Here is a 10,000-nt window from a genome sequence, read left to right on the forward strand (position 1 = left end):
CTCTCTCTCCATCTCTCTCTCTCTCTCTCTCTCTCTCTCTCTCTCTCTCTCTCTCTCTCTCTCTCTCTCTCTCTCTCTCTCTCTCTCTCTATGTGAGCCCAAAGAGGGACTAAGATTAGGGTGAGAATAACCTATGTTACCTCATCCTTTTGAGATATATGTGATCACTTGTCTCAATAAACTCGCCAAAGTCTCTCTCTCTCTCTCTCTCTCTCTCTCTCTCTCTCTCTCTCTCTCTCTCTCTCTCTCTCTCTCTCTCTCTCTCTCTCTCTCTCTCTCTCTCTCTCTCTCTCTCTCGGCATAGTTCCTATGCCTATTCATGTGTATACAATGTATATAGTATGAATAAACATATCAAAATCAAATTCTCTATCTATCTATCTATCTATCTATCTATCTATCTATCTACACTCACCTCTCTCTCTCTCTCTCTCTCTCTCTCTCTCTCTCTCTCTCTCTCTCTCTCTCTCTCTCTCTCTCTCTCTCTCTCTCTCTTTTACCCCCCCCCCCTCTCTCTCTCTCTCTCTCTCTCTCTCTCTCTCTCTCTCTCTCTCTCTCTCTCTCTCTCTCTCTCTCTCTCTCTCTCTCTCTCTCTCTCTATCCCTCCTCTCTATCCCATTCTTCCTCTCCTATTCTCTCTCATTCCCTCTCCCTCTGTATGTGTATATTTGTATGCATGTGTGCATGTACGTAAACGCACACATACACACACACACACTGGTCTACCTCACTATTCATAGTAGTGTGAATCCTTTTGCGGTACCGCTTGGGAATACTTCTAACGCACGAGGGGTGTTTAGACCAACTGCGTCTATCTCCTTGATGTGAACATGGAATGGGATTATATCAGGGGGAGGGGGAGGGGGAGGGGGGGCAGGAAGGATATCACTTGATATACTTCATCTAATTATAAGATATTTTTTTCGTTGACATGTAACGTCTGCCGTATGTTTAGCTTGGGAGTGTTTATAGGCTTAGAGGTTCATCTGTACAGTTACCGCGAGGCTGTACCGAGGCTGTTTGTGGTGGTGATGGGGGGGGGGGGTGTCAGGTAGCACGCCGCTTGTTCCTTTTTTTATACCAGTAAATAATCAGTTAATTTCTCTCTCTCCTCCTCTTACCCCCCCCCCCTCACTCTCCCCCTTCACCGTTTAATCGATAAGATATTATGGGCCAATAAAAAGATTGAACAATTTAGGTCGCGGAAGGAGATAAGTAGATGCCGTCTTCAGAAAACCTTTTTACATGCGATAACTGTCTTGCCCCCGTCCCCCACTTCCCCACTCTCACCCCCACTCCGACATCCCGTTCCCCCACGACCCTCTCAAGGCCGTCCGACCCGTCTTACGCCTCCCTTTCCCCCACCCCTAACCCCCACCCCCCACCACCCGACCGGTCGACCTCCCCTCTCCTACCCTCCCCTACCCTCCCCTCCCTTCCCCACCCCTCTCCTCCCCCTCCTCCCCCTCCTCCCCCTCCTCCCCCTCCTTTGACTTCTTGGAGAGACTCCGGGAAGTGACGGTGTGTTCTTGTCACTTTTGTAGCACTATATTCGCCCGCTGAGTGAGTGAGGGTTCGCTGTCCCCGGGCTGCGCCTTCTGGTCACTGTGCACTGTGGCGTTGTTTATTCATTAATTGGCTGTGGTCCGTCTGGTTGCTGTTGGTGTGGTGTGTATTTGGGAATCGGTAGTATGGCCGGCAGCATCACTCGCAGCATTGGCGTGAGCGCTATCTCATGGAGCGTCATTACCATAAACACTATTGGCATCATCTTTACATATAACATTAGTATTAATTGAATAAGTAGGTATTATTGGTTTTGCTTATATCCATCTTGGTTCTTTTATTTTTGAGACCGTATTTCATATATATATATATATATATATATATATATATAATATTATATATATATATATATTATATATATATAATATAATATATATAATATATAGTATTTTTGTGTACGCAAACGCATACACGCACACACACGCGCTATTACTGCCAATCTTTTTCCCCGCCATCCCTGAAGTCCTGACTAGCCCACGGCGACACGCTCCTGTTAGCCCGTTAGAACTGTCGATGTCGCCCAGTATTAAGTCAGAGCGAGAAATGTGAACAATGACTTCATTGAGATTTCCGGAGCCTTTGCCGACGCCCGGAATGTGGTGGGCGGAGGGAGGTAAGGAACGTACACGGACGCGGGCCTGTATACAAACACACAGGCACACACATGCATGCATACACACATACACACACACCCACATACACACACACTCACTCACTCACTCACATTTACATACATGTATGCATATATACAAACCTACCTATGCAGGATGGTCTCATACCCCTCCTTCAGAGCTGGAACTCCCGGCCGCCCTTCGTCAGCAGCTTCGCGGGAGGAGGAGAACAGCGCTGGTGGCGGGCGCTCTGCGTGCCCGTCACTTAAAAGGTAATTATTCAGGCGAAGCGAGCAGCCTCCCGGCCAGCACGATCGTGTTTCTGCACAGAGGATCATATTAAGGGCACCGTGCAATTGCGCTGCAGGGAGCACGCAATCATGTGGCATGACAGGGCTGTCACAAGGGTGATATGTAGGAAGGGCGTTTCGCCGGACATTCCTTTCGCCAGGTCAGGTCAGGTCAGGTTGATGAACGTTTCCTCTTATGTTGCAGGAGCGGACGAGGTCACGCGCAGAAGAGGTCACAAGGTGCGGAGGCCGAGCGGCGGAATGTCGTGGTGACCTTCCCACTCCCTCCTCCAAGGTACGTCACCACACTCACCTCCTCCTCTCTCCCTCTTTTTTTTCCTCATTCGAAGATACATCATAAAGCGTTCCATCTTTCCTTCGCCTTCACGCCTCAAACACTCCTACCGTCAGTCTCTCTCTCTCTCCTCTCTCTTCTCTCTCTCCTCTCTCTCTTCTCTCTCTCCTCTCTCTCTTCTCTCTCTCTTCTCTCTATCTCTCTCCTCTCTTCTCTTTCTCTTCACCCCACTCTTTCTCTCTCTCCCTCCTCTCTCTCCCTCCCTCCCTCCCTTTCTCCCTCCCTCCCTCCTCTCTCTCTCTCTCTCTCTCTCTCTCTCTCTCTCTCTCTCTCTCTCTCTCTCTCTCTCTCTCTCTCTCTCTCTCTCTCTCTCTCTCTCTCTCTCTCCTCCCCCCTCCCCCTCCCTCCCTCCCTCCTCTCTCTCTCCTCTCCTCTCTCTTCTCACTCTCTCTCCCCCCTCTTTCCCCTCCCCTCTTTCTTTCCCCCCCCTCTTGCTCTATCCTCCCTCTCTCTCTCTTCTCTTTCTCTCTCTCTATCTATCTATCTTTTATCTCCCTCCCTCCCTCCCCCTCTTTCTGTTTCCTGCTCCCTCTCTCTCTATCTCCCCCCTCTTCCTCTCTCTCTATCTTCTCCCCCTCTTCCTCTCTCTCGCAATGTATATAGTATGAATAAACATATCAAAATCAAAATCAAATCTCTCTCTCTCTCCCTCTCCCCACTTTCTCTATCCTCCTCCTTCTCTCTATCTCTCTCTCCCTCTCCTTCTCCTTCTCCCTCTCCCTCTCCCTCTCCCTCTCCCTCTTTCTCTTTCTCTTTCCTCCTCCCTCTCTTTCTGTCTCCTCCCCCCTTGTCCCTCTCCCTGTCTAGCTCTTTATTCTTATTATTGTTATTATTGATATTCTTGTCTCCCTGTCTAGCTCTTTATTCTTATTATTGTTATTATTGATATTCTTGTCTCCCTCTTAATTATTCCATTATCCCCTCTCACTCACTCCCCTCCTCCTCCTCCTCCTCCTCCTCCTCCTCCTACTATTACAGATCCTCCCCCTTCTATCCACTCCCCCCACCCCCCACCTGAGGGAAGACCGCGTTGCCTCACAGTTACGCCAGCCAGCCAATGCCGCAGGTCCTTGAGGAATCCGGCCACATTTTGAGTAATGCCACAGATATGCCCGGAGTTCGTTATCGCGGCGTTATCGCAGAGAGGTTAGCTCACCGCTGTGAATGAGGGTCGGAATGGGACAGCGGGTACGGCGGGTCGGGTCGGATCGGATCGGGTGCGTTACGCCTCGGATCCCTTAGCTGTTTGTTGATCGCGAAGGTCGTGGGAACTGGGGCTCCTCGGGGCGGCTCTGGCTTTGGCTTGGGCTTCATTCAGGCTTGGGCACTGGCTAGAACTTCGACTTCGACGCGGGCTCAGAGATCTCGAGCTTGGCGGAGCAATTGGCTCCGAAACTGAACTAGTTTTGACGCATTGACTGGTGTAATCGAGACGCTCCGGGTGGAGGTGGCGCTCGCAGACCAAGATGGCACGGGAGCCTGTTGCAGGTTGTGTGTGTGTGGATTAGGGGGGGGGGTGAAGAGAGAGAGAGAGAGAGAGAGAGAGAGAGAGAGAGAGAGGGGGGGGGGGGGGGGGGAAGGGAAAGAAGGTTGTGGCAGTGCATGTGTCTGTGTGTATTTATGTGTGTCTGTGTCTGTAGGAAGACCGGGATGGTAAAAGACACTGGCAGTGTTGACGTACCCCCTCACCCCCACCCCACCCCACCCCACCCCCTGACACACGCGCACGCAAAGCCACCACTCGGACGCTGTGTTGACCTGTTTTCCCCCCAAGTGTAAATCCCTCTATGGCTTCAGCGGGTGTAAAGGGGGAGAGGAGAAAGATTAAGGAGGGAAAGGAGGGGCGGACGGAGGGAGAGAGGGAGGGAGGGGAACACTGGTAGAGGGAGGGAAGGAAGAAAGGCGTGAGGTAGCTAGAAAAAGGGGGGAGGGGAAAGAGGAAGAAGAAGGGAAATTAAGAGATGATAAGAGAGGAGGAGGGAATGGTGAGAGGAGAGAGAGAAGGAGTAAGGACTATTACAGATCCTCCCCCTTCTATCCACTCCCCCCACCCCCCACCTGAGGGAAGACCGCGTTGCCTCACAGTTACGCCAGCCAGCCAATGCCGCAGGTCCATGAGAATCGCCACATTATGCTTAATGCCACAATATTCCCGGATTCGTTATCGCGTGGTTATCGCAAAGGGTTAGCTCACCGCTGTGAATGATGGTCGTAATGGACAGCGGGTAACGGCGGGTCTTCGGATCGATCGGGTGCGTTACGCCTCGACCCTTAGCTGTTTGTTGATCGCGAAGAGTCGTTGAACAGGCTCCTCGGCCTCTGGCTTTGGCTTGGCTTCATTCAGGCTTGTGACTGCTAGTACTTTCGACTTCGACTCGGGCTCACAGAGATCTCAGCCTTGGCGTGCAATTGGCTCCGAAACTGAACATTTTTGTACGCAATTTGACTTTTTGTGTAAACGAGACCATCCGGTGGGGCGGTGGCGCTCGCTGTCCAAGATGGCACGGTGCCCTGTGCAGGGTTGTGTGTGTGTGGATTAGGTTGGGTGAAGAGAGAAGAGTGAGAAGAAGAGAAGAGAGAGAGAGAGAGATAGGGGGGGGGGGGTTAGTGGTGAAGGAAAGAAGGTTGGTGCAGTGCATGTGCTGTGTGTAAGTTAGTTTCTTTCTCTGTAGGAAGACCGTGATGGAAAAACACCATGTTACGGACCCCCCACACCCCCACCCCAAACCAACCCCACCCCCTGACACACGCGCACGCAAAGCCACCACTCGGACGCTGTGTTGACCTGTTTTCCCCCCAAGTGTAAATCCCTCTATGGCTTCAGCGGGTGTAAAGGGGGAGAGGAGAAAGATTAAGGAGGAAAGAGGGCCGACGAGGGAGAGAGGGAGGGAGGGGAGCACTGGTAGAGGGAGGGAAGGAAGAAAGGCGTGAGGTAGCTAGAAAAAGGGGGGAGGGGAAAGAGGAAGAAGAAGGGAAATTAAGAGATGATAAGAGAGGAGGAGGGAATGGTGAGAGGAGAGAGAGAAGGAGTAAGGAGAATGAGAGGAGAGAGGGAAGGAGTAAAGAAAATGAGAGGAGAGAGGGAAGAAGTAAGGAGAGAGATAGGAGAGAGGGAAGGACGAGGGAGAATGAGAGGGGAGAGGGAAGGAAAAGGAAGATTAAGAGGAAGGGGAGGGAAGGGAAGGGAAGAGTGAGGGGAGAGACGGAGGGAGAAGGGAGAAAGAAGAGGGAAGGAGGGGAAGGTGAAAGGATAGGGAGGGAAGGAGAAGTAAGGGTGAGAGGAGAGGGAGGGGAAGAATGAGATGAGAGGAAGGGAAGGGGAGGAGCGAGAGGAGAGGGAAGATAGGGCCAATGGAATGGGAAGGAGGGAGAGGAGAGACAGGGCCATGGGCGTGGTGAGACGAAGGAGGGACTTAAGTCCGAGGGATACGGCTTCGCTCGCTCGGCTGCTGCGGCGGGCAGGCTTCCTGGCGTGCTTGTGTTGATGGACGATCGCGTGTGTGTGTTTGTGTGTTTGTATCATTTATTTCCGTGAGTACGTTTGCGATATGTATGTATGTGTGCGCGTTTATGCTCGTGTGTGGGTGTGGGCGGGGGTGGGGGTACGTATGTGCTAAGCCGAGGCACGGATGTGAGCGAGCATTTAGGCTGTCCATTGTGTGGTAATTTGGTGTTCCCGAGGCGCGTCACTTCTCGCCGCACTCCTCCAGGCCACCGCCAGGCGCTTGAGTGTGAGCTTCGCGGGTTGAATCCTTCTGCCAGGGTGTCCGGACTGGACTTCCTTGACGTCCGGCGCAAGGAAGGCCTCGGTCTCACGGAGCAAGCCAGGTCGCCTGGGCCGCTTGGCACGGCGCCCGCCTGGCTTCCAGCCCTTGCGGGCGGGAAGATCCGAGCGGGATTCCTGGCAGAGTGGATCAAGGTAAGGGCTGGGCAGAGCCTGGGTGCCGCCCCACTTCCCGAGGTTACGTAACTGGCAAGGCATTCGTCGCGCGGCCGGAAGGGGCGGCCGGCAACTCGCCATGCAGGTGCCAGTGAAGCTATTCGGCGGCGCCCGACCCGCGCTGGAAACTGTCCCTTCGTGGCACTCGCCCCGCGCTGCGGAGGGGGCAGAGCTTCCGGCGCAGGTAGAATAAGGTCACGCCAAAGGTGGGGTGACGTCGCCCTGCATAGAGGGCTTATCTCTGTCCAGAATGATTTGGTAAAACGTAGGAGGTGGAAGCGCTGCACTGGCCGCGACCCTTCCGGCGCAGGAGCGCTAACTGTACTGAGAGCGCTTACAGAAGGGTCGTCCGCGGGGCGCAGGCGGCTAGCGGTGACCATGGAGAGAGAGAGAGAGAGAGAGAGAGAGAGAGAGAGAGAGAGAGAGAGAGAGAGAGAGAGAGAGAGAGAGAGAGAGAGAGAGAGAGGATTGGAGATGGAGAAAGATACCAAGAGATGGAGAGAGCGAGAGAGGGCGATCATGTTGCGGTTTAGGTAATTGCCGTGATGATCTGGTGCGTTCGTAAGCTTTCGCGACGCAGCTGGCGCACGACGCTCAGTAGGAAGGCAGGTGGCGGAGGAGGCGGTGACGAAGTGCAGGATGCGGGATGAATGGCAAGGGTGAAAGAGTGGGGGCCCGAGGGGGCAGGTGGGGGCAGGTGGTGCGAGCCTCGGAAGGCGACCTTCACTTTCACTTTACTGGCATCAGGGTCAGGCTGCCATGCTCGGCGATGTGCCACCCCCTCCCCCTTCCCCCACCCCTCCCTCCAGCGTCTCCGGGCATCCCTTAGGACAGGGCACTTGCTCCTACGCACTTGCCCCCCCCCCCCCCCCCGTGCGATCGGGTAGGCGTTCACAAATTCCCTGAACTGGCGTGAAGATGCCGATCGCCGACCATAGGGAAGGAAGGGGGTAGGGGGGGAGGAGGTCCCGAGGATAAGGAAGAGCACAGGCGCTGTCCCGGAAGGCAAAGGTGAACATAAGGGAGAAAGTGAAAGTGTTCGCAAGGAGAAAGGAAGACATGAAAAAGAAGCAGTTGTGGTTGAGCGACCGTTTCCCTTCCCAGTATTCGAGGCCCGAACGAACGACTGAATGTCACCGCCAAGAAAGGGTGCCAGGCGATCGCTGGAGATTGGTAGACAGTCATTCTCTCCCTCCATACCTCCTTCCCCCTCCCCCTCTCATCTTTCTTTCTTTCTCTCCCTCCCTCTATTTCTACCGTCTGTCTCTCCTTCCCTCCCCCCCCCCTTTCTTTTTCCGTCTCTTCTCTCTCCCTTCCTCTCTATTCTCTCAATTTCTCCCTCTCCCTTCCCCCTTCCCTCCATATCCTATATTTCTTTCTCACTCACTCTATCTTTTCTTTTCTCTCCTCTCTCTCCTTTCTCTCTGTTTCTTCTTCTCATTCTCTCTCTCTCTCCCCTCCTCTCTCTCTCTCTCTCTCCTCTCTCTCTCTCTCTCTCTCCCCTCTCTCTCTCTCTCTCTCTCTCTCTCTTTCTCTCTCTCTCTCTGTCTCTCTGTCTCTCTCTCTCTCTCTCTTTGTCTCTCTCTCCCTCCCTCCCTCTCCCTCTCTTCTCTCATTTTTTTCTCTTTCCTTCCCTCTCTCTCCTTTACGGTCCAATTGAGGAAGAAGGGAAGGGGGCCGAGGGCGCGAAGGATACGAAGCTCCCCTCGGGCGGATGCGGTGCCCGGTACATGTTGTTGTTTTGGGTCTCTCGCCCTTTCAACTTCCACTTCTGCTATTGTTGGGGCGCCTCGTGAGGGCGGGCCAGCGACAGGCACGTCATCCTGGTTGTCTGCGGCGTCGACTGCGGCGGCGGAGGAGGAGGAGGAGGAGAAGAAGAAGAAGAAGAAGAAGAAGAAGAAGAAGAAGAAGAAGAAGAAGAAGAAGAAGAAGAAGGAAAAGAAGAAGAAGAAGAAGAAGAAGAAGAAGAAGAAAAGAAGAAGAAGAAGAAAATAAAAAGAAAACGACGAGGAAGAAGGGGATGTATTTCTACGGCGGAACGGAACGGAGTTTGAGGTCTCGGGTGGGTGGGAGGCCTATTGAAGGAGGGCGAGCGAGCGTTTGCCAGCCGTTCGGTTCCTGAGGGGTTCGTGAAGGTGGTGGTTGGGAAGGGGTAGTGGAGGTTGAGGTGGGTGGGGGAGGCGGAAGAAAGAGAAACAAGTCGGAAGGAATAGTTGAGAGAGATGATGTTAGCATGATAGTAGACTCATGTGTGTTTTAGAGAGAGAGAATGGAAAGAGATAAGAAGCAACAGAAAAAGAAAGAGGGTGGGGGGAGAAGGAAGGAAGGGAGAAAGGGGGGGGTAGAAGGAGAAGATGACCTTGGAAAGAGATGGGGAGAGGTGGCCTTGTGGCTTGTTATTCCTCCTCAGAATGTCAAGTTGTCATTCTGGAACGAAAGGGTTTTTCACTTAGTGTTATTGTTGGTCGGTTTGTTTTTTGCGTTTTATTCATTGTTTTATGATACATAAACTTGGGTTCCACCCTTTGTATTCAATATTTTATCTTATATATTTATGTGTATGTGTATATATATATAAAGAGCTGGTATAGGTGCCTTGTGACTGTTCTGCCCCCTCAAATTCACTTTGTCATTCTGAACGAAAGGTTTTCACGTAGTGTTATTGTTGGTCGGTTTGTTTTTGGCGTTTTATTCATTTTTTATGAATACATAATCTGGTTTCCACCCTTTTATACAATATTTTATCTTAGAGATTGATTGTAGATTGTATATAGAAAATATATATATATATATATTAATATATATATAAAGATAAATATAATATACACAAACATATATATATATAAATATAATATATATAGCTATATATATATATATATATATATATAATATATATATACACACTATATATTATATACCTATATATATATATATATAATATTATATATATATATATATATATATATATACCCATACACATAAATATATAAGATAAAATTTGACATACAAAGGGTGGAAAATAAGTTAAGATCATAAAACAATGAAACCCAAGTTTATGTATCATAAAACAATGAATAAAACGCAACACACAAACCGACCAACAATAACACTAAGTTTAATATATATAAATATATATTTATAAAATTATATATATATATATATATATATAACTATATTTATATATATATATATATATAAATAAATATATATAATATATATCACACACAATCACACACAA

General features: G+C 50.5%; 1 protein-coding gene across 11 annotated transcripts in view; it reads left to right on the forward strand.

Moving 5' to 3' along the window:
• Synd (protein kinase C and casein kinase substrate in neurons protein Synd) overlaps positions 1-10,000 on the forward strand; it is a 73,007-nt gene that overhangs the window by 28,585 nt on the left and 34,422 nt on the right. For all 11 annotated transcript variants that reach the window (XM_086548869.1, XM_086548872.1, XM_086548874.1 and 8 more), the window contains one exon: positions 2,673-2,762. The gene's annotated coding sequence lies outside the window, so the exon portion shown is untranslated. The remainder of the gene's footprint in view (positions 1-2,672; positions 2,763-10,000) is intronic.

The sequence above is a fragment of the Penaeus japonicus genome, unplaced genomic scaffold, assembly GCF_977035675.1.
Source record: "Penaeus japonicus unplaced genomic scaffold, GWHDUDI00000001_assembly GWHDUDI00000021, whole genome shotgun sequence".
Lineage (NCBI taxonomy): Eukaryota > Metazoa > Arthropoda > Malacostraca > Decapoda > Penaeidae > Penaeus > Penaeus japonicus.